Source organism: Vicia villosa, linkage group LG3 (assembly GCF_029867415.1).
Source record: "Vicia villosa cultivar HV-30 ecotype Madison, WI linkage group LG3, Vvil1.0, whole genome shotgun sequence".
In the NCBI taxonomy this organism is placed as follows: Eukaryota; Viridiplantae; Streptophyta; class Magnoliopsida; order Fabales; family Fabaceae; genus Vicia; species Vicia villosa.
The window spans coordinates 175,748,863-175,776,106 of record NC_081182.1 but is presented as its reverse complement, the minus strand read 5'-3'; the positions used below and the strand labels follow the sequence as shown (position 1 = coordinate 175,776,106).

The following is a 27,244-nucleotide window of genomic DNA, read 5'->3' as shown; positions in this document are numbered from 1 at the left end:
TCCCCAGCGGAGTCAGCAAATGATAGTCTTCATCCAGAAGATAGTTCAGATTCCCTAACAAAGTCAGCAAATGGCAGTTTCTTTCAGCAGAAGACAGTTTGCTCACTTTCTATCATAACAAAGTCAGCAAATGGCAGTCTCTTTCAGCAGAAGACAGTTTGCTCACTTTCTATCACAACAAAGTCAGCAAATGGCAGTCTCTTTCAGCAGAAGACAGTTTGCTCTCTTTCCTTCATGACAGGGTCGACAAATGGCAGTCTTCCCCAGTAGAAGACAGTTTGCTCCCATAGCAATTGGCAAATGGCAGCCTTTCCCCAAGGAAAGACAGTTTGTCTGTTAAATACTCAAGAGATCGACAAATGGCAGTTTCTTCAAACAGTTTGTCTGTTTCTGGGATGTTTAACTCCCCACAGAGTCGATGAATGGCAGTTTTCCTCTTAGGGAAACAGTTCGTTGATTCCCCAGGCATCAGTCGACGAATGGCAGTTTTCACCCCGAAAACAGTTCGTCCGCCTTCAAACAAAGTCATTAGCCCCTCAAAAGATCATGGGCCCATATGACAATCTTTCAAAGACGTCAAGTCAAAAGGGAAGATGGTGAAGTTTCTTTACTACCGTCAAATGGCGTCTCATCTCCAAGTGCTGATGAGAAGTTTGATGAGGAAACAAACCTTTGAAGTTTCTTTACAGCCGTCAAATGGCATCTTATCTCCAAGCACTGATAAGAAGATTGACGAGGAAACAAACCTTTGGAGATTTTCTCTTTATCTGAGATATTGTCCAAACGCAACCGAGACCAGTTTCGAGATATGGACATCCGAAACGAGGAAAGGTTGTTCACCTTTTTCTAAGTATCAACACTTAGTTAAAGAAGATGGATTGCGCATCCTACATTGCCATCCATTCTCCAGAATCCACATCAAGTATTTCTACAGGAGTTTGTCTCCTCATCCCCCGCCAAGTGCGACAACGGGATCAAATCATGCAAAGATTTTATCAATTACAACACCTCAGGAGCGCCCAAAATTCGGGCATTCTTTGATATTTAAGTCTCTTTTACGCAGGAGAGATCAAGATCTCAATCTCTCTCCCTCCAGATAAAAGAAACTTAAATAGGGGCATCTGTCATACCCTAATTTTTGACCCCCCTGAGATGACATATCTTCAGGATTTTTCATCAGGTCAAGACAAGTACCCAGAGCAGTCATTTCTCCATCTGGTACCTAATCGAGGATGCTCAAAGACAAGAAAGCTCAGGCAAAGGATCAATCAATACAAGGATTAGTCCCTAATACAATCATGAGGCTCAAAGACTTCACTTTTCTCATCTATGATTGATTAGACATCCAGGCATATGAGTACAGGTTTACTCAGGTCACCAGACTAGGGTTTTGAGCCTATCAAGGACTAAAATCAGGGATCACTTTTGGGAAACCCTAAAAAGCCTCAGGGAACCATTCAAAGACATCAATCATCTTCAAATAACTCATATTACAAGATCTACTGGACATCACACTTCAATTCAAAGTTTACTGTCATTATTTTCACATGGTCGACAAATTAGGGTTTTGACCTAATTCACCAAGATAGTTGACTTTTAATCAGGGCATGAATCCAAAACTCAAGACATGATTCAAGAATCTCTACTACCTCAATATAATCCATTTACATCATTCATTTGAGGAAAAGATCTTGTTTCTACACAAAAGCCCAAAAATTCACTTTGTCAGGAAAAAGTCAACTGTGAAGGATCATCATTGACTTTTAAGGTTTTTGGTCAAAAAATGACTTTCAAAGATCAATATCATCAATATATGGATGTCAAAGTCATTTGGCCAAAGAAATTCAAAGAAATTCATCAAGGAGCGAAAAGTCGGGAATTAGGGTTTTTGAAGGCATGGTGAGATCTCAAAATTTCACCTACACAACTCAAAAAACTTCCAACATGAAAGTTGTAGATCTTGCAAAATAAAACAACATCTTATAAAGGAACTTTTTTCAAAAGATCAACCATTTATGAAGTTTTGGAAATTTTGAAGTTTAGGTCATAAACACTTAGAAATTTTTCTAAGTGTTTTAACCTAGTTTTCATCCAACTTTGGGCTCATTTTTCACAAATTTCCTAAATGATTCTGAAGAAGACATAAACTAATGATTTGAAGTAGATGTTTAGGGCTTTCCAAATTGTGTTCAACCTTCTCCAAATTCAATTTGAGCTAGGAGTTATGCTTGTTCAAAGTTGGCCTCATGAAGTAAAATTATAGGTCATGGACACTTTTGGACTTTGCAAATTTTGTGCAAATAACCTCTCTTATGGATGCTACACGACCCATAACACATCTGAAACCATGCCATGCATTCATTTTCACCATGCCATAAGGATTGAAGAAGATTCTAAAAACAAGAACATGTGATTATGTAATGATTACATTTGTGAATTTATGGCAAATTGATGAATCACCCAAGGAATCTTCTCACCAACCAATTAGAGCTCATTTCTGGCTCAGAATTGTCCCCTAAGATCAAGCAAAATCGAGGGCTAGGGGATTGATCAAATGGAATCAAAATTCTCATCATTGCATAAGAGATATTTGCAAAATTCCTTCATGGCTAAGAAAGCAAATCAACTTCACTAAGGAAGCTCACTCCTCTGCAGCTATACTGATCCATTTGCCTATAAATACAGATGCATTCCTCATTCAAAAACACACCAAAGCAACCATATTACTTGCTTTCTCTTTCTCTCCTCTTGTTCATTGTTTTTCAAAGTTCTTTGGCAAGAAGAATCGATTTCTTCAAACCAAAGCTTATCTTTGGGAAGTGAGCATTCTAACATCTCAAGGGAGGTCATTTGAGGTGATCCAAGCACCTGGATCACTTCTGTAGGTGGAGGAACACCATTGTTGCTCTCACTTTGGAGCACTTGCAGTTGGAGGTCCATGGAGTGATTCAGAAGGTTTCAAGGCAAGCCAATCATCCAGACACACTCCTCAGGTCATAGTGAAGCTAACCAGATGGCTGCAGCTCATCTGTAACTCAGGATTCAACAACCTCCATGTCCACTTGAAGCTCAAATCGAGGGAGGTCCATAGAACAATTCAGAAGGATTCAGGCTACAATAAGCATCCAGTTAGCATCATTGAGTCTCAGGGAAGCTATTGAGATCATTCATTCAAACCCAGGTGCTCTCAATCATCCTCACGATCTCCATTTTCAGAGGTAAGTTTCTGAACTTCACCTCTCTAATTTAAGTACCTTTTGTGAAATAGCTCGATTCTATCTTGTTCAGCATCATCAGAGGATTGAAAACCCTCTATCATCATCCATTTATCTTTCAGTATAGTCATTTAATTTGATTTTGAAATTTTAGGGTTCTTCACGATTTCTGATAAATTAGTTAGATGTAGTTAATAATAGTTCATGTTAGTTACATATTTAGAATCGTGAGTGAAATTAGAGCAAGTTTCGTGTTTACATCATGACAAATGGTTGAGAAACGAGTGAGTTCAGAAATCCAAAAATGGAGAGCTTGAGGTTGAAGACGAAGATGGTGGTGGCGCGCAAATTTGAATTCTCAGGGCAGGGTTTATTTTATTTTGAATGGTATGCGTTTTATTAACGACTAAACAACTTGCCCTAGTGGCCACACATGCGCCCTTAGTATCATCATGCCACAAGTCTGGGGTTCGAATCCCCCTCGCCCCAGACTTTTTCATTCTTTTATTTTTTCAGATTTTTCTAACTTGTTTTAAAACAAAACCAAATGCGCGCGTGTTATAGTCACCAACTGGCGTTTGGCTCAGTGGTGTTGTTTTGAGTGTGTGACTATAAGGGCGTGAGTTCAAGCCTTGCTAGGACCAAAACCTATTTTTTTATCACTTTTCTAACTTAATTCCTTCACAACTTTAAACAATTATTTAACTTATCAAATTAATTCATTTTGACTTCATTTTTTAAACACTTGTTGATTAATATATATATTTTATAAATAATCAAAAAAATCATAAAAATATCATTTATTTCATGTATTTTAATTAGGTTTAAAATAGTATGTTTTAAATGTTTTCTTAAATACTTTAAAATATATATATTCATTTTGTTTTAACCTAATTACTTTGTGAATAATGTTATGATAAAAAACCCTATTTATTTAGGTCTTAATTAGGTATAGATTTCATCTTTGCCTTAATTAAGTTGACTTTTGTCAATCTACAAAATTGTTTTCAATCTCCGATTAAACAGACGATTAAGGTTTTCAAACAACAAAACCTTATATCATTTCAATCTTTTCTTCAACTGTTTTCATAAACAGTAAATCATTTTTAAGTGGGCCTCTAATAGAGTGTAAGTCCCAAAAACCTTCTCTTCTTAGCTTGTTTTCAAAACTGTATTTTCAAAATCTTCTTTCTGTTTTCAAAACATTCTTCTGGTATTTGAAGGGCATTATTCCCGGTGAAACTCTTCAGATACCTATGTGACCTTTGTCCATCTTCACTTCTTCTGTTTTCAAAAACCATTAACTGTTTATCATATACATTCAACTGTTATCAACAAAAACAACAAAAATTACTGTTGAGGCTCTGTACATACTTCTTCAATGGCCTCCACTCCATCCAGGTTAGGCTTTACAAGCTTTCAATTTACAGTCTTTATTTAAATTACTGTCAAATATAAACTGTGCATATATTAGTTTAGAACTACGTTTGAGTATAAACCTTAGGACAGTTAAACTACATATATATTATAGGAATATGACCTAGGATTGAGAATGTCTTCCCGGTGAAGGCTCTTTCCTAATTAGAGATCTGTAGTTCAAACCCACCAAGATGAATTATTCCCGGTGAAACATCTTGGCAAAAACCTTAGAATCCAAATAAATAGGACACATCCACCCAAAGAGGAATTATTCCCGGTGAAACCTCTTACCCATTTGCTTAGAGCCAAAATAAGTTCAAAACTACATAAGCTTTCTCTTGTGCTATAACAAGGACCCTCGATTAGCCTCCTCTTGGGCTTTGTACAAGGACCCACAGGCTTCTTAAAAGCATTTCCAGCTTCCTCTTGAGCTTGTATACAAGGACCCATCAGGTTTCTTATAAACATAGGAACAGGTCTTTAGTCACCTTTTAGCCTACCCTGGTGAGTTTCTTCCCATTTAAACCAGACTTAAAACAAGCTAAGTTTGTCTCAATTTCACATTGAGTACATTTTTGGAATGAGAGACATGGACAGTCTCTGTCACCCTTATCTTCATCAATCTTCCTTAGCAGAGTCTAGGATCCATGTTTGATCATCCTCAGCATTGAGTCAGCCTTCATCTTGGGCTTTAAACAAAGAGTCTCCACTAGATAATCTTTCTGCCATCCACTTTTCATTTCAATAAAAATCCCTGGAAAGGGTTAGCCTCCAAAGTCAATTAAAATCAATCCATCATTTCAATAAAAACCCCTGGAAAGGGTTAGCCTCCAAAGTCAATTAATAAAAAGTCAAAAAAATAAAGATTCATTTCTCTTAGGAGATAATTTCCCCAAAAGAGTCAAAACCCCTGGAAAGGGTCAGCCTCCAAAAACATGATAAAGTCAGTCTTTTAACAGACAAATTCACCAGCTGAGTCAAAATCCCTGGAAAGGGTTAGCTTCCAAAGAAAAACAGTCTTTTAATAAATAAAATCTCCTCAGTAGAGTCAAAACCAACAAAAACAGTTAGCCTCAACCTTGGGCTTCATACAAGGCACCCAAACAATAAAACTCCCCTGTCAAGAGTCAGCCTCAACCTTGGGCATTGTACAAGGCAGATAATAGAGTCTCCCCAGTGAGTTTTTCATCACTTAGTAGCCACAACCTTGGGCTTTGTACAAGGCAGATAAACCATATCTTTCATGTGTCAAAGATTCCTAACACTTAGGATCTTTCCCCATATAGTCATCCATACTTAATTCATTTAAGAGTCCGCCACAACCTTGGGCTTTGTACAAGGCACATAAAATAGAGTCATTCAATTATCCTCAACAGTTAGCCACAACCTTGGGCTTTGTACAAGGCACATAAATAGAGTCTCCCTAAGTAGAGTCAGCCTCAATTCTGGGCTTTGTACAGAACACAAAAATACCCTGTAATTAATCCCCAGTGGAGTCATCTCCCAGAGTCAATAATATTAATTAATCAATCAAAAAGCCTCAAGCTTGGGCCTCATACAAGCCAGCTAAAGTCAAATCTTTCATACAGTGGATAGACATAGCTTATCTCTATAAGAGAGATATTTTTACTACTCTACCACATTCAAACAAACAAACATTTCAATTTCAATTTCAATCAAAATCTCCCATTTAGGACTCTGAAAGACATGCTCTGGCACATCCCCAGACTTGTACACTTTCCCTAATTTGGACGAGCATCTTTCTTTCATTTAAGAGGCATCTGACTGGCATACTTGCACACACACAAGTAAGGTCCCCCTCTTGAATGAAATGAATTCAGTTATTCTGTCATACTCTTTCAAAATGTTTGTGGTAGAATAGTACAAATACCTCTCTGTAGAGATGATTTCATGTCTCTTTACTGTAAACAGAGATTTAATTCCAAGCTTCAACCTTGAGCTTCAAGCAAGGCACCAAAAACAATTAATTTCCCTAGTTAGTTCCCCGAACTACATTAAGCTCTGACTTCCACTAGGGATATGTAGGCATGAGGTTCACAAGGAATCTCAGCGAGCTAATAAAATACCAAAAATAGTCTGTCTGTCTGTCTGTCTGTCTTTTCAAATCAATTCAATTCCTTCTCCTAACACAAAGGAGAAACTTTCCTAATCATTAGCAGCAAACACAATCACAATGACACAGAGAAGGTTCCTGTAGAGTACTACAGATATGTAGGGTGTTTAAACACTTCCCTATGTATAACCGACCTCCCGGACTCCAGAATTTCTAGTCTAGGTGTAAATCCCCACACTTAGCAAACTCCTAGGGTTTAGTTGAGATCTTTTTTCCCCTTTCCTACTCGTAGGACAAATAAGAAAGTTCGTGTGATATCGTAGGAAGAACTGAAATAAAATTCATCCCACCACGGGCGCATTCTCCTTCCAAATTTCGCGTGAAGGGTCTAGCGTGCCGTCCTCCCAAGTGAAACGGGGAGGTAAAGAAAACGACACCACAAAATGGCATTAACATCAAACCATGCTACATAAGGGGTATTTATAGGAGACTAACCAATACAAGCTGGAACCAAAATAGGCCCAAAAACAACTAAAAAGCACAAAAATTGAAAAGGAAATCGATTTCCCCAAACTGAGAATCGATTTTCCTAAATAGAAAACTAAAAATAAAATAGCACAACTCTCAGGAAATCGATTTCCCCAAACTGGGAATTGATTTCCCTAAATGGAATAGTAAAAATAAAACATCACAACTCTCAAGAAATCGATTTCCCCAAACTGGGAATTGATTTCCTCTTCAAAATTTTGTTTTTCCATACTTCCAAAAGTGCTTTCCCCATAAGCTGCTTTCCACGAAACGATCTTAAAAGCTTCAACAATGCATTCGAATTATCAAGGACTTCAATACACCACCTTAATTCAAATGCTCCAAGTTCTTCATACCTAAACTTGTTACTAGCTTATTGAACACCACATTTGTTACACCTTTTGTTAACAAATTCGCAACTTGTTCTTCGCTTTGACAGTATCCTAATCGCAACTAGCCTGCATACACCAGATCCCTCAAGTAGTTAAACCTCATCTCAATATGCTTACTTCTCCCATGTGCTATGGGATTCTTAGCAAGACTAATAGCTGAAATGTTATCACCCAAGAGTGTGGCAACTTCTTCCACCTTGCTGCCCAACTCTTCCAGCATATTCACGAGCCACACAGCCTGGCAAGCACACAACGATGTCGCGATATACTCGGCCTCACAAGAAGGGAGTGCCACCATAAGATCCTTTTTAGAACACCAAGAGATTGGAGCTCCTCCGAACATAAAGACATAACTAGACGTAGACTTTCTATCATCCTTATCTCCGCACCAATTGGAATCTGTGTAATCGAGCAATTCACACTTTATGTCTGTGTCAGTGTTAGGAGTAAATTAGTAGTATTTGCATGTGTCAAATTAGCTACCCTTTTGAGCTGAAAGTGAACATATCTTGTGCTTTTTAAGAATTTTACGGTTAGAATTGAACTCCAGAGGTTCGATGCTAATTGTGGAACAATTTGCGTCACTTTGGGTGTTATTTGTGCAGATATTGAAGTTAAGAAGCAAAGACGAAGAAACACGCAGGCGTAGAGACTCTGAAGAAGAGAAATCACAAAGAAGTGGGATAAAGTAAAGGCCGAGCCGCGCCAATCATGGGCGAGACGCGCCTTAACATTCTGACTTGGTCTCGCGCCTCGCCAATTCGTGCCGCGCCGCTGTGGCTGCGTTACAAGGACAAATTGTTATAAATAGAAGCCCTAATCCTCATAAGAGGGAAGGCTTTTAGTGAACGAATTTCAGAGAGCAATCCTATTCCAGAGCAAACAATAACTTCTGACTGAGAATTGAACATCAATTGAAGACATTCCCTTGATGAAGATGAATCCTTCCATGAAACCTTGTGTGTTCTTCATGGCTATGGAGAGCTAAACCCCATTGTGTTGAGTTTAAGGTAGTAGTTAACATATGAAGATGCAATTACTTTGATTAATTCCTGTTAACAATTGTTTAAGTGTTTTATCAATGAAAAACCTTGCTTTTATTTTGTATCATTGTTGAACTATCAATCGAGAGATAGGGTTTATACTTTCGCCCTAGGTTTTTACATTGACTTGTTGATTAATACTCAGAGATGAGGTTTTGAAGAAGTTTTCATAAATCATCGTAGTTCATTCCCTTTATCTTTATAGTTATTCTGAGAGATCAAATATCATACCGGTAGAGGTGGTTCTAGATTGATCATTAGACATAATATCAATTTTGAGGATGAATGAAGATAATAACTTAGATAATGTTCACATGTGGATTAATTGATTATTGCATATGAATAGGTTGATGAACCCTAAAACTCAACATATTCATTCACCATTGTTATTCAATCTTTGAGCTTTTATTCATTTAAATCTTATTTTGTTAATTGCAATTCGAGATCACATAATCAAATCAATACTTTTCATGACTCATTATAAGTTAACTATAGAACAGCAGCAATATTACTCAGTCTCTGTGGATACGATATATTAGAAAATATTTACCCGAAATACTTTCAACAAATTGGCGCTGTTGCCGGGGACTGTGTCAATATTGCACGCATTGCAATAGTTTTTATTTTGAGTTATTTCCATTAATCTGGTTGTTTCACGTGGTTGTTAGTTTTGCAGATTTAGTGTATGCGCAGCAAAGTTTCCAGCGATCAACTTCTTTTTGATCCCGAGATCGAAAGGACCGCTAGGAGATTGAATAGCAAAACACGAAAAAGAGCAAGCATAGCAAAGGCAAGAGACAACGCACTGCGACTTCGTCACAATCTTTAGAAACAATTGACGAGACGTCTGAAGGACTTTATTTCCACGAATTGTTTGAAGAAGAGCAAGAAGCCATCATACAACACACTGTTGTTAACATGGCCGCCACAGTTCCTTGTGCAAATAGCCCTCGTCTCAATCCTCAATTGAAGACCGGTATTCTACAGCTCATCTGTGCAAGTCCTTTCGCCAGACTGGACCATGAAGATCCATACACTCATCTGACTCGGTTCTACGAGCTAGCAGGTACTACAGGTGTAGCCCAAGCAGAGGAAGAGACTTTATTCAAAAGATTGTTCCCACATTCCTTGCTATCAAAGGCTAAGGATTGGTATCTCGATCAACCTGAAACAGTTATGACTGATTGGAATACTCTGGAAGAAAAAATCTTGGAACGGTTTTACTCTCAAAACCGATTCTTTGAGAGTAAAACAGCAATTGCAGTATTCTCTCAAGGTAGTAATGAATCACTAAATGAAGCTTGGGAAAGATTTAAAGCCATGTTGAGAAAGTGTTAGGGGCACGGATTTGCGGAAGTCGATCAAATTCACATGTTCCACAACGGTCTTACACCTACTAATAAGACACTATTGGATGCCACTGCTGGTGGCTCGTTAATGTCCAAGACAACTGCTGAAGCAATTGAGATAATCGAGAGAATGGCTTTGAATGACCGACAAAGTAATCATGATCGTACTGTCAGAGATAAGAAACCAGGGTTGTTGGAGCCAACTAATAATGATGCTCTACTTGCTTAGAACAAATTGCTAACTTCACAAGTGGTGCTTTTGACACAACAAATGTCTAAACATCCACAAAAAATCAAAGAGCTTAATGGTGTTTCAAATTCTTACCAGGTTGCTAAGTGTGAATTATGCAAGGGAGATCATCAAACCAGATTTTGCCCACCAGTCTTGGCAGAAGAAGTGAATTATATGAACAACCAAGGACCAAGGCAAAATCAATACCCTAACCCTCCGCCGTATCAACGGAATTATCCTCCAAGGAATAACAATCAAGGGTATCAACAACAAACTTTTCAGCCTTACACACAGCCACCGCCGCAACAACAAGGAGGACAATCCAAGTTGGAAGAGACCATGAATCAATTCATGCAAATGTCAATGACAAGTCAGAAAAACCAGGAAGCAGCAATTAAGAATCTGGAAGCTCAAGTCGGGAAACTGGCTAAACAAATTGCAGCTAATCAGTCAAATGCGACGTTCTCAGCCAACACTCAAGAGAATCCTAAAGAGCATTGTAAAGCAGTGGTGACTAGAACTGGTCAGAAAGGCAATGAGAAGGAAGTTGAAATTAATGATACCGAGAAAGAGGATAATAATCGTGCTGCGGAAGATGAGGAAAATGAAGTCATAGTGAGCGATATGAATAAAGAGGCTGAAAAAAATAAAGAATCGCGGCGCGCGAATACACCGTCGCGGCGCGCCAATGACAAAACAGCCAGCAGTGTGATTCCCAGTCAACATCTCCCATATCCACATGCACCATCAAAAAAGGATCACGCTAGGCAGTATGCAAGGTTTATGGAAATTTTTAAGCAATTACAAATCAACATTCCATTCTCCGAAGCCATTGATCAAATGCCAATGTATGCGAAGTTTATGAAGGATATTTTGACAAAGAAGAAGAGACCAGAAGAAGAAGAAGAAGTAGTTGTACTTGATGCTTAGTGTAGTGCTATAGTCTCTCGTCTCCCTCAAAAATCAAGAGATCCGGGACGAGTCACGCTACCAGTCACGATTGGTAACCAGCATATTGGTAATGGATTGATAGATCTAGGGTCAAGCATCAATTTAATTCCTCTATCAATAGTGAAGAGATTGGGAAATATTGAGATGAAGTCAACCAGAATGACCTTGCAACTAGCAGATAAATCCACCACTCTTCCTTATGGAGTCGCACAAGACATGTTAGTAAAGGTAGACAAATTCTTATTTCCGGTAGACTTTGTTGTGATTGACATGGAAGAAGATAAAGAGTCACCTATCATTCTTGGAAGACCATTCATGAAAACAGCCCGGATGATGATAGATATTGATGATGGTATCATGAAACTAAGAGTCCAAGACGAAGAGGTATGCTTTAATCTCTTCGAAGCCATGAAACAACCTAAGGATAAAAGCGACTGCTTCCGGCTAGATGTCACCGAAGAGATAGCAATAGAGGTGGCCAGTGAGACACATCTCTCTAATCCGTTAGAAAGATCCCTTGTTGATTCATTTAATGTGCTGACTCAAGAACGGGAAATCGAAGGATTTGTGAAGGAACTAGAAAAGGGAGGAAGCATGAATGACAAGGATGGGAAAGTGGAAATATTAGACCCACCAAAAGAGGTGAAGGAAACCAAGATGGAACTAAAGCTACTCCCAACTCATCTGAAATATGTTTTTTTAGATAAGGAGGGAAAGAAACCAGTAGTTATTAGTTCAAAGTTGACTACACAGGAAGAAGGAAAACTACTTCAAGTTCTACAAAAGAACAAAGCTGCAATTGGATGGGTCTTGGCCGATTTAAAAGGTATAAGTCCAGCATATTGTATGCACAAAATCATGTTGGAAGAAGAATTCAAACCGGTAGCTCAACCGCAAAGGAGATTAAATCCAACTATGAAAGAAGTGGTAAGAAAAGAGGTGGTCAAACTCTTGGAAGCAGTAATGGTTTACCCAATTTCAGACAGTGCATGGGTGAGTCCAGTACAGGTAGTGCCGAAGAAAGGGGGGATGACCGTCATCAGTAATGAGAAGAATGAACTAATACCAACAAGAACTGTCACTGGGTGGAGAATGTGCATCGATTATCGGAGACTTAATAAAGCCACGATAAAAGATCATTTCCCTCTACCTTTCATGGATCAAATGCTTGAAAGACTATCCGGACAAAACTATTATTGTTTCCTAGATGGATACTCCGGATACAACCAGATTATGGTCAACCCAGAAGATCATGAGAAGACAGCTTTTACATGCCCTTTTGGAATTTTTGCATACAAAAGAATGCCTTTTGGATTATGTAATGCCCCGGCTACCTTTCAACGGTGTATGCAAGCAATCTTCTCCGACCTCATCGAAAAAAGTATTGAAGTATTCATGGATGACTTTTCGGTCTTTGGAAAATCCTTCGATATCTGTCTGGCTAATCTAGATGAGGCTCTAGGAAGATGTATTGAGACCAACCTAATTCTGAATTGGGAGAAATGCCATTTCATGGTAACTGAAGGTATTGTACTAGGACATAAAGTTTCCTCAAGAGGGCTTGAAGTGGACAAAGCCAAGGTAGAGGTAATCTCAAAACTTCCACCTCCTGTAAACATAAAAGGGGTAAGAAGCTTTTTGGGGCATGCGGGATTCTATCGAAGATTCGTAAAGGATTTCTCAAAGATTTCCAAACCATTGAGTAATTTACTCAACAAAGGTACGTATTTTACTTTCGATGAATCATGTATCCAAGCTTTTAATGAATTAAAAGAAAGGCTTGTAACCGCACCTGTGATCGTAGCACCTGATTGGAAAAAACATTTTGAACTTATGTGCAATGCTAGCGATTATGCCATAGGTCCGGTACTAGGCCAAAGAAAGGAAAAAATATTTCATGTCATACACTATGCAAGGAAAGTTTTAAATGACGCCCAAGTCAATTACGCCACTACTGAAAAAGAATTGCTAGCTATAGTGTATGCCCTTGAAAAATTTAGATCCTATATCATTGGAACAAAAGTGGTGATTTACACGGACCATGCAGCTATTAAATATCTGCTAACTAAACCGGATTCAAAACAAAGGCTCATTCGATGGGTTCTTCTTTTACAAGAATTCGATTTAGAAATCCGGAATAAAAAAGGTTGAGAAAATGTGGTAGCAGATCATTTATCCCGCCTGGTCAATGTAAATGTCACTCACCAAGAAGCAGAAATAAATGATGAATTCTCGGATGAACAACCTTTTCAAATCCAATTAAGACCATGGTTCGCCGATCTTGCAAACCATAAAGCAACCGGTATGGTACCAGAGGACTTTGATTGGCATCAGAACAAAAAGTTATTATCCGAAGCTAAATACTATGTGTGGGACGACCCATACTTTATCAAGATAGGTAAGGATGGCATACTAAGAAGGTGTGTTACTGAAGAGGAAGCCCAACAAATCCTCTAGCATTGTCACAATTCTCCAAGTGGCGGGCATTTTAATGGATGGAGAACCGCAACAAAAGTTCTCCAATCCGGTTTTTTCTGGCCAACTATTTTCAAAGACGCTCACCACCATGCGATAAATTGTGATAAATGCCAAAGAGTTGGAGGGATAAGCAAAAGAGATGAGATGCCACTTCAAACCATGATTGAAGTTGAAGTCTTTGATTGTTGGGGTATTGATTTTATGTGACCCTTTCTCCCCTCATTTACTAATGAATACATTTTAGTTGCTGTGGATTATGTTTCCAAGTGGGTTGAAGCTATCGCTACTCCAAAAGCGGATGCCAAAACGGTATTGAAATTTTTAAACCATAATATCTTCACCCGGTTTGGCATGCCTAGAGTAATTATCAGCGATTTTGGATCCCATTTTGTCAATGAACAGGTTGCGAAAGTGTTGGAAAAGTGCGGCATCAAGCATAAGATTGCCTCACCTTATTGTCGTTACCGCAAAAATTAACAGAGTCGCCACTAACATATTTATCCTGAAAAGGAAGGGAATGCCAGCAAACCACAAAACAAAACAACGGTCTCACGACCAGAGAAAAAGGGTAAGGGAGTCGATTACGCGAGGGGAAGGTATTAGCACCCCTCGCGCCCAACGTACTCGATGGTATCCACGCTTGTGTCTAAAACTATGGGTGTGTAAGCAAACTGCGATAATCTGGATTAAAATGCATGCAAAATGTAGGGAAAAGAAAGAATTATGCTCGCACGGGCCCTACCCCGCTGCCTACGTATCCGTTTTGCAGAATCAGAGGTACCGTAGCTCTGCTAACTAATTTCTGTTTGTTTTGTGTTTTTTAGGTGAACAAGTTACATTCACACTCCGCTGCTCGACCTTTGGAGACTTAGGCTTGGGAATGGAGCGGAAATAACAAGCTCTTAAGAAAAGAAAATCAAATAGTGTGGTTTGTGTTTTAAAGAATGCATGAGGAAAACCTAAACTAAGGGGGAAAGCTTGCTACCTAATGTTATCATACAAAGGGTACAAGTCTAAACTAGCCTATCAACCTACGGGGAGAAAAGGCGAAGGCAAACAAAGATATCATACAAACGAGCTCCGCTCGTAAAGCAAACAAACCAACGGCACTGGCCGAATGGTATAAATGTGGTCCCGCCATAGCCAAGGGGAGCAACTCAACCCAAGTCAACCAAGCATTAGACATTGCAAAAATGATCGGGCCATAGACAAGAGGAGCGAGTCCCTCTCAGCAACCAAGCCGTCACGGATCTGAAAGGAAAACGGTGCGTGCGTACACCGAGCATAAACTTCGATCGACGCGAGCTATAGGAAATGCGGGGGTCCGGTTGCATGAACCCTTTTCCTGACATACTCGATAACAAGATCTTGTGCAGGTTCAGAAGCGAGCCAGACGTAGCGTGCGCATACTGAACGGACTCGATGAGACTGACGGGGGTTGATTGCTAACCCTTTCCGCGTGCCTTCCATGAAGACTTAACGGAGTGCCATATAGTACTTATTACACCGTCACTCCCTGCCGTAAAGCACAAATGTAAACACACCAACAAAAACAGAGCCTCTTTCGAGGGCTTGGCCAGATGCATGTCTAAGTCCTACTTCTCATGTTAAAGGATGATGCGCAAAGCGGTAAAAGGGACAAGGAGACAATACTGAACGGATAGCAAATCCGTAATGAGCTAGCAAGCGTAAGCAGAGAAGTCCGGAATACTTCCCGTAAGCCATCATCAAGCAAAGCAAGTCAGGAAGCGTCGTCGTGAAAATAAATCACGAGCGACATGTGGTACACGTCGAGCATAACCACATGAGCAACCTGCAAGAGAAACAATCCAGACAATACAAGAGTATACATCTCAATGAATGAAAGATCAGGTGACTGGCATCGGAAATAGGTTCGTGTCCCACAAATAAAGTGGAACACGACGCAAATCAAGTCGCACCGGAAGCGAATTCATGTCCCGCAAATAAAGTGGAACACGAAGCAAGTCGAATCGCAATCAGAGGCTCTCTCGAAGTACCTCGCACATCTCAACAACCAAATCAGTAATAACAAGGAAGCGCGCACCCGCCATAGAAAATAATAGCTATTAAATTCTACTTAAATTCTAAAACAAAACCTAACAAGATTAATTGTTTTTTATGACATTTTTATCTCAAAGAAATAGAACAGAACTATATAATAAAGCCTTTAAATTCTAATAAGAAAAATATTACATGTTTTTTGATTATTTTTATCATGCAAAATTCTAACAAAATTCTATTGTTTTTATGTCATTTTACTCAACCAAAAGCTATCGAAACAAACTATTCGATTTATTTCTAAAATCTAACAAAACAATATCAAGATTAAATCCTAAATCTAAAAAAGTTTTTTATGATTTTATGTCATTTTATCATACAAAAATCTAGCAAAACAATTGTTTTTCGTGGCACTTTCTATCTAGAACTTAACACAAAATCTATCAAGAATATTGAAATACCACTACATTCTATTATCTAAGAAAAATATGAAATCAAAACTAAATCTAACATGAATAGAAATGTGAGTCTGAGGGGTTAATGCTCGAAATAGGTGTGGCAAAGTAAAGCTAGCGCAGGCCCATGGGAAGAAGGCCCAACAGAGTTTTGTTGTCACAGTTTTCTGGATTTTAGTCACAAAAGACATGGCGTGATGGGCTTAGATGGGGGAGTGTGAACAGAATTTTCGTATGGGAGGCCCAAGGGGATTTTAGATCCAAATCAAATCAGAATTTTATTATATTCTTATTTAATTCAGACTTTTATCAACATCTAATTCTAATCAATCATCAATTAATACAACTAATATCAGCTAATTACAGATAAAAGAGGGATTAGGGTACCAAAATGTGACGCATCAAATTCTAAGGAACCTCTTCTCCCCTCATCTCATGAAAGCGCGGCGGCAGAGACTTCGCTTCTGATCGGACTCCCGGCGGACTCACCTCCGAACACACGCTCGTCTTTGTCTCAATCCCCTCTGCCGATCATCTCTATCACATTCTTATCAACTCTCCCTTCGAACTCGAGCAAAACGGAGACGACGGAGAGAATCCTTCTCCTCCGATCCACCTCCACTCTCAAACGACGGCCAGTATCCTCACCTCCGACGAGACCGAGCACCGTGATAAGCTAACGGCGAGTAATCCTCACTCATCTACCTCATTCTCAATTTCGTTCTCCCTTCTCTCAGATAATCAGCGCGTGCCATCTCTTTGATCGGCGACGATTCGAAGATGTCGGCAACGACGACTTAAGGTAACGTAAGCGTATGTGGTTCTTTTGCTTCCTCCTTCTACTATGTGTTCAACGTCATTGATACATTATTGTTGCTTCGTGTTGATGATGATTGTTGCGTTCTGAAGGTGATGAAGAGGAAGGTTCGGATTGAAGAGTGATGATGTTGTTGATGGTGATCGCTAGGATGCGGTTATAGTGAAGATTGAAGGAGAAGATTGAAGTCGTGAAGATGATTCTTGAATCAATATCTTTGGTGACGATTTTTCAAGTCTTTTGATTATTCTCTCTCCTTCCCCAATTCTGCTGCGTTTTTGTTTTTGTTGATTAGGAAGATGATTTTCTCAGAAGTGAAATTGGAGAGTCATGATTGAAGTGTGAAGAAATTTCTAACGAAGGTTATGGTGATTTGAAGGTAGATTGAAGAGTGATCGATTGAGAGGTTGAAGATTGGCGAAGGTTGCGGATGATGAAAATTGCAGAGAGGATGAATCAAGGTCCTGAGAGAGATAGATGAAGTTCTGAGAAAAAAGTTTGTTACATTTTTTTTGGTTTCTGTTATCTGGTGAAGAAGATAATGAATCGGTTAGGGAAAGTTTGTTACAGGTGAAGATTGAAAAAAATAGAGAGAGTTTTCAGTTAGGAGTTTGTTACGTTTTTTGTTCTGATAATTTTCTGTTATGTCTCTCCTCTGAATTCTGTTATGTGAATTTGTATTCTTCTCAATCTGATTTTTTCATCGTGATGGTTTTGATTCGGTTTTTTCCTCAGGTGCAGGATTTTTGATTTTGATGCAGCAAGTGGCGGTTTAGAGCTAGGCCGTTTTCTTGGATTGTATGGAAGCTGATTTTTTTAGCATAGCTTTTGTTATATAATTTTCTCTCTAGTGTAAGCCAAACTAGGATGTACTGGATGTAAGGGTTTTGGTTTGAAGTAATCTTCTTAGTATGGTTTCTTTATGATATTTTCCTGTATTGTGATTGTAACGGATTGGACTTGGAAACATCATAATTCCTTGGGCTTTGTTGAATTGGAATATGATAACATCATTTTTTTTAAGGAAATTTTGAATTGTAATGGGTATTGAATGGACATTTGAAGATTTTGTAATGAATGACTTTTGTAAGAAATTGCTTTGAATGAATGTTATGATTTGAACTATAGAACTTTGTTTGCTAAACCCTTAGGAATGAATCTTCCGTTTTTGCAAGTTTGAATTAATTCTTGATAAATCATATGCTTAATAATTTGGATCCCACCAACTAATCTCGAACACCAATTTGAATTTATGGAATCACTTGAATCAACTTCAAATCCCACTCATTTGTGCCCTTAACTCAATTCGATTCACCACTTCCAACATCACGTGTTAAGCTGAAAATATTAGCAAGAATGGTGCTTTGTACACAATGCTCTCCTTAAGCTCATAACTTTGCAATAACTCTTTCTTTTGCAATCCATCTCACAGGCCCTTGACTTAATGTTCTCGAAACAACAAAAGTTCTTTATCATTTTTCTTCAATTTTGAATGATGAAATAAACGCCATCCATAACTTATAGCACAGAAAAAGAGGGCAAATTTTGGGGTGCAAAACTTATCACCCTCAGACCAACGGGCAGGCGGAAATCTCAAACAGAGCAATAAAGAATATACTAGAGAAGACAGTGTCGGTATCCAGGAAAGATTGGTCCGCTTGGATTGGTGAGTCTCTTTGGGCATAGAGAACCGCATACAAAGCACCCACTGGTGCCTCACCTTTCCAACTGGTTTATGGTAAGGCATGTCATTTACCTGTAGAAATATAGCACAAAGCTTTGTGGGCTCTACGTTTCTTTAATAGAGATGATAGCCTAGCATTCAAGAAAAGGAAAGAACAACTCCACGAGATAGAAGAGTTCAGGTACTTAGCATATGAGTCCAACAAAATGTACAAGGAAAATATGAAAAGATACCATGACAAGAAACTCAAAAAGAAGGAATTTAAGGTCGGAGATCTTGTGCTTCTGTTCAATTCCAGGCTAAGACTTTTCCCAGGTAAACTAAAATCTAAATGGTCAGGACCATTCATGGTCAAGGAAGTCAAACCATATGGAGCCATTGTCATTGAAGATAGAAAAACCAAAGAGAGTTGGACGGTCAATGGGGAAAGATTGAAAATTTACCTTGGAGGAGAATTTGATCGGGAAGTATGCATTCTCGAACTTCTGAATACTTAAGGAAGCTGATCGTCGAGTTCAAACGACGTTAAACAAAGCGCTTGTTGGGAGGCAACCCAACGCAGTAAGTTTTTTTATTTATTACTTTCTTATTTTAGTATCATCTGACCAAGGTGAATGAATAAGTACAGCACCTGCATAAAACGCATCACCGCGCCTCGCAGCCCAGGCCCGCGCCGCGACCCTTTGGCAGAAGCTTTTGCGCGTCGCGAATGATCCTGTCGCGTCGCGGTTGTGCGAAAACAAATTTTTCCTCCGATCTCTTGTTTCCTGCAGGTTAGCCGGAACCTAACCCTGTCTCCTTCTGGGGGTGGCAGGCGCACGACCAGATAAGTTCCAGGGGCAACTAGAGGAGGATAGTGAGTTGTTATGTTTATGATCACTGACATGATGATATTTGTATTAGTTTATTTTTATTTATGTTGTCCCCAATTTAGAATGAGTAAGTTCCACAGAAAAATGAAAATCTCAAACAAGACAATGAGAGTACCAACAATGGAGCAACATGCATGCAAGTGGTAGTGAGTGAAATTTTAAAATTGAGTTTCACTTCCTTTTTCAATAAGTGACAAGTCAGGTATGAATTTTCAAACTCAAACTCCTAGTGTGTGCATGGAACGTAGGTTGTTAGTAAATACTTGACAGGAGTTCTTTATGGTACACTATTTTTGTTGGATCAACTTAGCCTTAACCTTTGTGAGGAAAGCTTTCCATTATTTACTATATGCAGGAGACCATCGATTATTTTGACTTGTTTGTATCATGCTAAACCGTTTGTCGCATCGTTTGTGGAAATCTGTGGAAGTGATTTAGGCACTTGTTTGAATCTGAGAGTTTCTTTGAGCTGATTTCATCCTAAAACTTATTTTCTTCTGTGAGAGTGTGATCCTTTGCTAACCATTCTTTGAGCCTGAGGTCAAGATAAATTTCATCATATGCACCAAGGAAACACCTGGTGAGTTTTGATCTCAATAAAAAGTTTTGTTTTGGACCATCAACCATAAACTTTGGTGATGTGTTTTCTCTTTGACCTTCATAGAAAGTAAGGGAGCATGCATAGAATCCGAATACAGGTTGATCTCCAAGTTGGGGAGAGTCATAACCAAAAGAAGAGTAAGTCTATAGGTGGTGATTTGCAAAGAACGAAAGAAATTTGTAGCTTGAAAAAAAAAACGAAAGAAAAAGAGAAGAAACAAAAGAAGAACAATGTTTGAAAGTAAACAGTTGTTGAAAAAAAAAGAGAAGAGAAACATCGAGCTACGAGTGAAAAAGAAGAATGGGTGAGAAAGTTTAAGGTATAAAGAAAAAGGAAAGGAGTTATGATTCAGATGCTTCCCTAGAATAGGAACAACCCTCGATTATCTTCTTTTCTTTGAATCTAAACCACATTACAACCCTGGAAAAACCTTATGATTCTCAGATTCCACAGGACTTGATGCTAACAATATGGTGAACGTATGATATGGATTCTTGTTGATTTAATTGTTTGGATGAGTGTTTAACCCCTCTTTTATTCATCATACTTTCTGATGAGAGTGATTAGTGCTGATTCAACTGCGGTTGTGTAGTGTTTTGAACTTCTGGAGGTAATTTTCTTTCAAAATCTGTTTCATGTGTATGATCTGAGTTTGCAGGGAGAGGAAGAGTATCTGAGGTAGTCACTGAATTGAACCATTTGAAAAACCTTTTTGAAAAACTTGTTGCATGACTGGTGGTATGTTTTGTTGTATTCATTGAGGTAAGTAATTTTGTTTAGGGACAAACAAAACTCTAAGTTGGGGAGAGTTTGTTAGGAGTAAATTAGTAGATTTTCATGTGTCAAATTAGCTACCCTTTTGAGCTGAAAGTGAACATATCTTGTGCTTTTTAAGAATTTTACGGATAGAATTGAACTCCAGAGGTTCGATGCTAATTGTGGAACAATTTGCGTCACTTTGGGTGTTATTTGTGCATTTATTGAAGTTAAGAAGCAAAGACGAAGAAACACGCAGGCGTAGAGACACTGAAGAAGAGAAATCACAAAGAAGTGGAATAAAGCAAAGGCCGAGCCGCGCCAATCATGGGCGAGACACACCTTAACATTCTGACTTGGTCTCGCGCCTCGCCAATCCGTGCCGTGCCGCGGTGGTTACGTTACAAGGACAAATTGTTATAAATAGAAGCCCTAATCCTCATAAGAGGGAAGGCTTTTGGTGAACGAATTTTAGAGAGCAATCCTATTCCAGAGCAAACAATAACTTCCGACGGAGAATTCAACATCAATTGAAGATATTCCCTTGATGAAGATAAATCCTTCCATGAAACCTTGTGTGTTCTTCATGCTATTGAAAGGTAAACCCCATCATGTTGAGTTTAAGGTAGTAGTTAACCAATGAAGATGCAATTAATTTGATTAATTCCTGTGAACAATTGTTTAAGTTTTATTATCAATGAAAAACCTTGCTTTTATTTTATATCATTGTTGAACTATCAATCGAGAGATAGGGTTTATACTTTTGCCCTAGGTTTTTACATTGACTTGTAGATTAATACTCAGAGATGAGGTTTTGAAGAAGTTTTCATAAATCATCGTTGTTCATTCCCTTTATCTTTATAGTTATTCTGAGAGATCGGATATCATACCGGTAGAGGTGGTTCTAGATTGATCATTAGACATAATATCAGTTATGAGGATGAATGAAGATAATAACATAGATAATGTTCACATGTGGATTAATTGATTATTGCATATGAATAGGTTGATGAACCCTAAAACTCAACATATTCATTCACCATTGTTATTCAATCTTTGAGCTTTTATTCATTTAAATATTATTTTGTTAATTGAAATTCGAGATCACATAATCAAATCAATACTTTTCATGACTCATTATAAGTTAACTATAGAACGACAGCAATATTACTCAGTCTCTGTGGATACGATATATTAGAAAATATTTACCCGAAATACTTTCAACAGTCAGTTGCGGGAAAAAGAATTCCGCAACTAAGAGTACCTTTGACGTATCGTAGGATTCTCTTAACTGCCACCAAGTGAGATACCTTTGGTCTCTCCATGAATCTACTCGCAATACTGACATTAAATGCCAAATATGGATGCGTATTTCATAGATAACATAATGATCCAATAAATCTCCTATATTGCGTTGGATCCTCATCTTGCTCATCATCACTTTTGGACAGTTGCAACCTTACTTCAGCAGGTGTATTGGCAGCATTGCAATGCTCCATACCACACCTCTTTAATAACTCAAGTGCATACTTTCTTTGATTCATAAGTAGTCCCAGTTTTGACTTGTGGAACTCTATGTCAAAAAAGTAAGTCATGATACCAAGGTCACTCATTTCAAACTCCTCCATACGCTCACTCTTGAACTTAGAAATGCTTAACTCATTGTTGCTCGTGATTAAAATTTGTCCACTTATAACCAAAGTATTATCACATCTTTGCTCGCATCCGTCTTCACATAGACACCATGCTCCGAAACACATTTCTTGAAGGCAACATCGACTAGGAAACCATCTATGCATTTGTTCCAAGCTCTTGGAGTTTGTTTCAAACTATAGAGCGCTTTCTTCAACTTGTAGACCCTTCCCTCTTGATTTGTCACAACAAAATCAGGAGGCTATTCTACATAAACTTCCTCCTCAAATGGACCTTTCAAAAACGCAGATTTCACATCCATTTGATACATCGACCAATTATTGTTATTCGCTATACGAACAACTAGCCTATTGGTTTCCAGCCTAGCAATCGGTGCAAACATCTCATCGAAGTTTATACATTCTCTTTGCAAAAATCCCTTCGCAACAAGTCAACCCTTATGCTTGACAATTTTTCCTTTTGGACTTTCCTTCACTTTATAAACCTATGTCACACCAATTTCCTTCTTTCTTTCTAGTAAATAAACCAGCTCCCAAGTACTATTCTTCTCGATCGATTCCAAATCCTCTTTCATTGCACACAACCACTTTGGATCGCTTAATGCCTCCTCCGTGCTAACGGGCTTGGATTCGGCCATAAGCGTAAAGTGAATGAGATCACCATCATTGTTAATCTCATTATCCCGAAATACTTCGCAATCTCGAAGCCTCTGAGGCAAACCTCTTCTCCTAGCTAGTCGTCTACTAGATTCACTATTTTCGACTTCGACCAGCTGCTGATCAGAATTTTCAGAATGCTAATTTTCTATATTTTCTTTAGGAAATTGATTTCTAGCAGGAGGGAAATTTATTCCCACTTTTGTAGACTCAATTCAAGTAGCTTCATTATGCAAAAATTGTGAAGGAAATCGATTACCCTCATCCAGGAAATCGATTTCCCCAACTGTCATGGCCATTTTTGTCAAACAGCCTCACCTCATCCACCACCACATCACGACTGATTACAATCTTCTTGATCTTCACATCAAACAACTTGTAACCTCCGGTAATATGGTAACCAACAAGCAATATCAACTCTCCTTTGTCATCCAACTTCTTTCGAAGTTGTCCCGGAATATGTCAAAATGCAAACGAAACGAAAAATTTCAAATGACTTAAACTTAGTTTAAATCCACTCCATACCTTATATGGAGTCACTTTGTCCAGCTTCTTTGTAGGGCACCTATTCAACAAATAGGTGGCTTTAGAAATGGCTTCACCCCACAATTCCTTCGACAAGCTTTTACCCTTCATGATACTACGAACAATATTCATTATCGAATGATTTTTCCTCTCGGCAACACCATTTTGCTAAGGCATATAAGGTGGCACAACCTCATGCATTATACCCTCCTTATCACAATATTTCCCAAACTCATTCAAGGTATCCTCACCCTTACTACTCGTTTTGAGAATTTTGATTTTGTGACCACTTTGCCGCTCAACCATGGGCTTGAACTTCTTGAACACATCAAATACCCCATCCTTCCTCTTGATTAGGTATGTCCATAGTTTCCTAATGAAATCATCGATAAATGTGGCAAAATATCTATTGCCACCATACGAGTCGACTTGCATTTGACCACAAACGTCGGATTACACCACCTCAAGGTGAAATTCGGTCCTATGACCTGCATATTTGTTAAAGCTACCATTGTGTTGCTTTCCTTGCACCCACTCTTCACACATCTCAGCTGGAGCATTGATTCTTGGCAACCTGGTTACCATGATGTTCCTATGTAACGCGTCGAGGTCTCGAAAATTGAGATGTCCAAGACGGTAGTGCCACAAACACTCTTATCGACTTTCCGATGTAGAAAGGAACATATGCTTCATCACTTTCAACTATATCTTGAAAGTCCTATTGGCAGCCATAGGAGCTTTAAGGACTAAAACCCCGTTTCGGTCAAAAATGCGCAACATCTTGTTTTCCATACGAATCATGTAATCCTTATCAAGAAATTGGCTAATACTCAAGAGATTACATTTAATTCCAAGAATGTATAACACATATTTGATCAAGGAATGACCAGCATCCCTTCTCATGATCAAAACATCACCGACTTCGTCGGCCGCTAAAGTGGAATCATCCGCGAATTTTACTTTATTCTTTGTGGCTTGAGTGATTTTAACAAACCAATCCTTTATACCCATCATGTGTGTTGAACAACCAGAATCCAAGTACCACTCATCATTGCCTTGGACTTCATCTCGAACCATTACCATAACGTTTTACTCCAAACACGTCTCTGCAACACTTTTCAAATTACTGCAGTTGCTTCCCTGCAACTTGCAACTTCTAATGCTGCTATCCAGGAACTTACTACTTCCATAATTCTCATCCATGATCATCACAAGAAGTGTGTTATCATCATCCACTTATTGTCGAGCAACCTTAGCCTCATTGCTTTGACTTTCCCTTTGTTTCGCATTATAATCTCTTGCGAAATGACTGTATCTATGGCAAGTGTAACATTTCACGTTACTCTTCACAATGCTACATGATGGGTATTAATAGGATACTAATCAATACAGGCTGGAACCAAAACATGCGCAAAAACAACTAAAATGCACAAAAATTGCAAAGGAAATCGATTTCCCTAAACTGGGAATTGATTTCCCTAAATGGAAAAATAAAAATAAAACAACACAACTCTCAAGAAATTGATTTCCCCAAACTGGGAATCAATTTCCTCTTCACAATTTTGTTTTTCCAGACATCCAAAAGTGCTTTTCCCATAAGTTGTTTTCCATGAAATGATCTCAAAAGCTTCCAGAAAGCATTTGAATTATCAAGGACTTCAACAAAAGAGTTATTGAGCTGTAGTCACAAGTCTTGCTATGCATTTTGGGCTAGAGAAAATTGATGGAAGAGTTTTTTTTTACTTGTGGAAATTTCAAGTCAAAGATGTGTTGATACAATTAAGTTTACACAAGGTGTGAGATTATGTCGATGGTTGAAGAGCGTTTTACCAACATGGAGTTGCACCATAAAGTTTCAACCTGGTTTTCGACATGTGAAAATTCTTGAAGTGGTTTAGCTTCAAGTGAAGTATACTCTTCTTTAAGTGTAGTATGATAGTTTTTAAAAATATGATTGTGAGTGAAGACAATGTGAAAATTCTTGGAGTGGTGTAACTTCAAGTGACTATAATTTCTTTGGTGGAGTATGATTGTCGACAAAGATAATGAAAGTTATTGGATTATTTTCAATTAAGGTGTAGCTTGTTGGATTTGGTTAAAAATATATATGTTGAAGCAAACCCATCATGTTTTGCACGGAAAGCTACTCTTTCTATGATCCAGTTAGAAAAAGGAGGTTTGGTTTTATGATTCACATGTGAAGGTGTTTCTATATTGGCAGTATTTTGTGATAAAACATTCCTGGTGGTTGTATGTGGAATTATGCAGGAGCATATGTTTGAACCAGTAATACGTTTCAAATGGATGTCATGTTTAATGTCTTGACATTGGAATCTGACAGAAGTAGCTATCATGTTTTAGTTGTGAGGTTTCCTTTTTTGTCTCAGGACTCTTTAGGAAACTATATATTGTGTGATGTTTTTTTTGTGCTAAAATTGATTAAATCACAACATATGTGATAATCCTGACGATGTGGAAATTAGGTTTACATGGGTAACCCTAATTTATGTATGAAAGGCCCATGGCCCAAGTTTGTCTGCCAGCTGACTATATATCGACTGCAAATCCTATTTTCAGAGGCAGAGTTTTAGAGCATAAAAGATTAGTAAACTCTCTGTGTTTCCATCGTGTGTGTTTCTTGTGATCCAAACAATTGTCATGTTGATAATTATTGTGGAGTAGTGTATTCATAACTGGAGATTGTGAAGAACTGTTGTTCTGTCTTTGTAACTTGTGATCCACGCTATTATCTTTGATGATTGCGTTGGAATTAGTATGTGTGTTAGTTGTGTCACTCTAAGCTTTTAAGCACGAGTGTGTGTCTCTTGATTGAAGCTTTTAAGCAGATCAAGGTGTGTTTTTGAAGAGTGTCTTCTATCTATAATTGTTTATTGTGTATGTGTATCACTGTTGTGATTGAGGGGGAGTGGAATGGATATATTCCATATCTAGGTAGAACCTAGGTAGAAGGGTCATTGGGTAGTGATTAAGTGAGGAGTTGTAAATTGGGAGTTTAGCTCTGAATTGATACTGCTAATAGTGGACTTCATCCCTGGCTTGGTAGCCCCCAGAGTAGGTTGTTTGAACCGAACTGGGTAAACAATTTTGTGTGTTCTTTACTGTTTTATGTTGTGTGCTATTATTGTCTGTGCTGCGTAATTGTGGATGTCATAACATTCAGTTTGACATCGAGCGTGTGTTACTAGAATTTTCAATTGGCATCAGAGCAGGCACCCTGCCTGTTTACATCTGGGTGAGATATAGGGATAACAAAATTCTGGTACTATGAACAAGAATAGAGAGAACACTGCACAATATGTCACAGCACTAACGAGTGCTTGTGAATCTTATGATGATTCCAGTGAAGATGAATTAACCTTTTATGAGCTTGCAATCTCCTACAAAGAACTATGTGCCAAAAGTTCTGAAGTATGCGAGCAAGTGGAGAAGCAAAAGAGGCAAATAAAGGAGTTGGAAACTGAAAAGAAAGAACATCTTGCAACCATAGAGTCACTCAATGATGAG

At 38.4% G+C, this 27,244-nt stretch overlaps 1 long non-coding RNA gene across 2 annotated transcripts; it reads left to right on the top strand.

The window, feature by feature from the left end:
• Positions 1–16,464: 16,464 nt before the first annotated feature.
• On the top strand, positions 16,465–17,993 carry LOC131662601 (uncharacterized). 2 transcript variants are annotated; one of them, XR_009301735.1, is made up of 3 exons: positions 16,471–16,957; positions 17,065–17,542; positions 17,708–17,993. It is a non-coding gene; the product is annotated as an uncharacterized LOC131662601 (long non-coding RNA). The 2 variants fall into 2 exon arrangements; XR_009301734.1 differs by having other exon boundaries at positions 16,465–16,957; positions 17,065–17,993.
• The last annotated feature ends 9,251 nt before the right edge of the window (positions 17,994–27,244 follow it).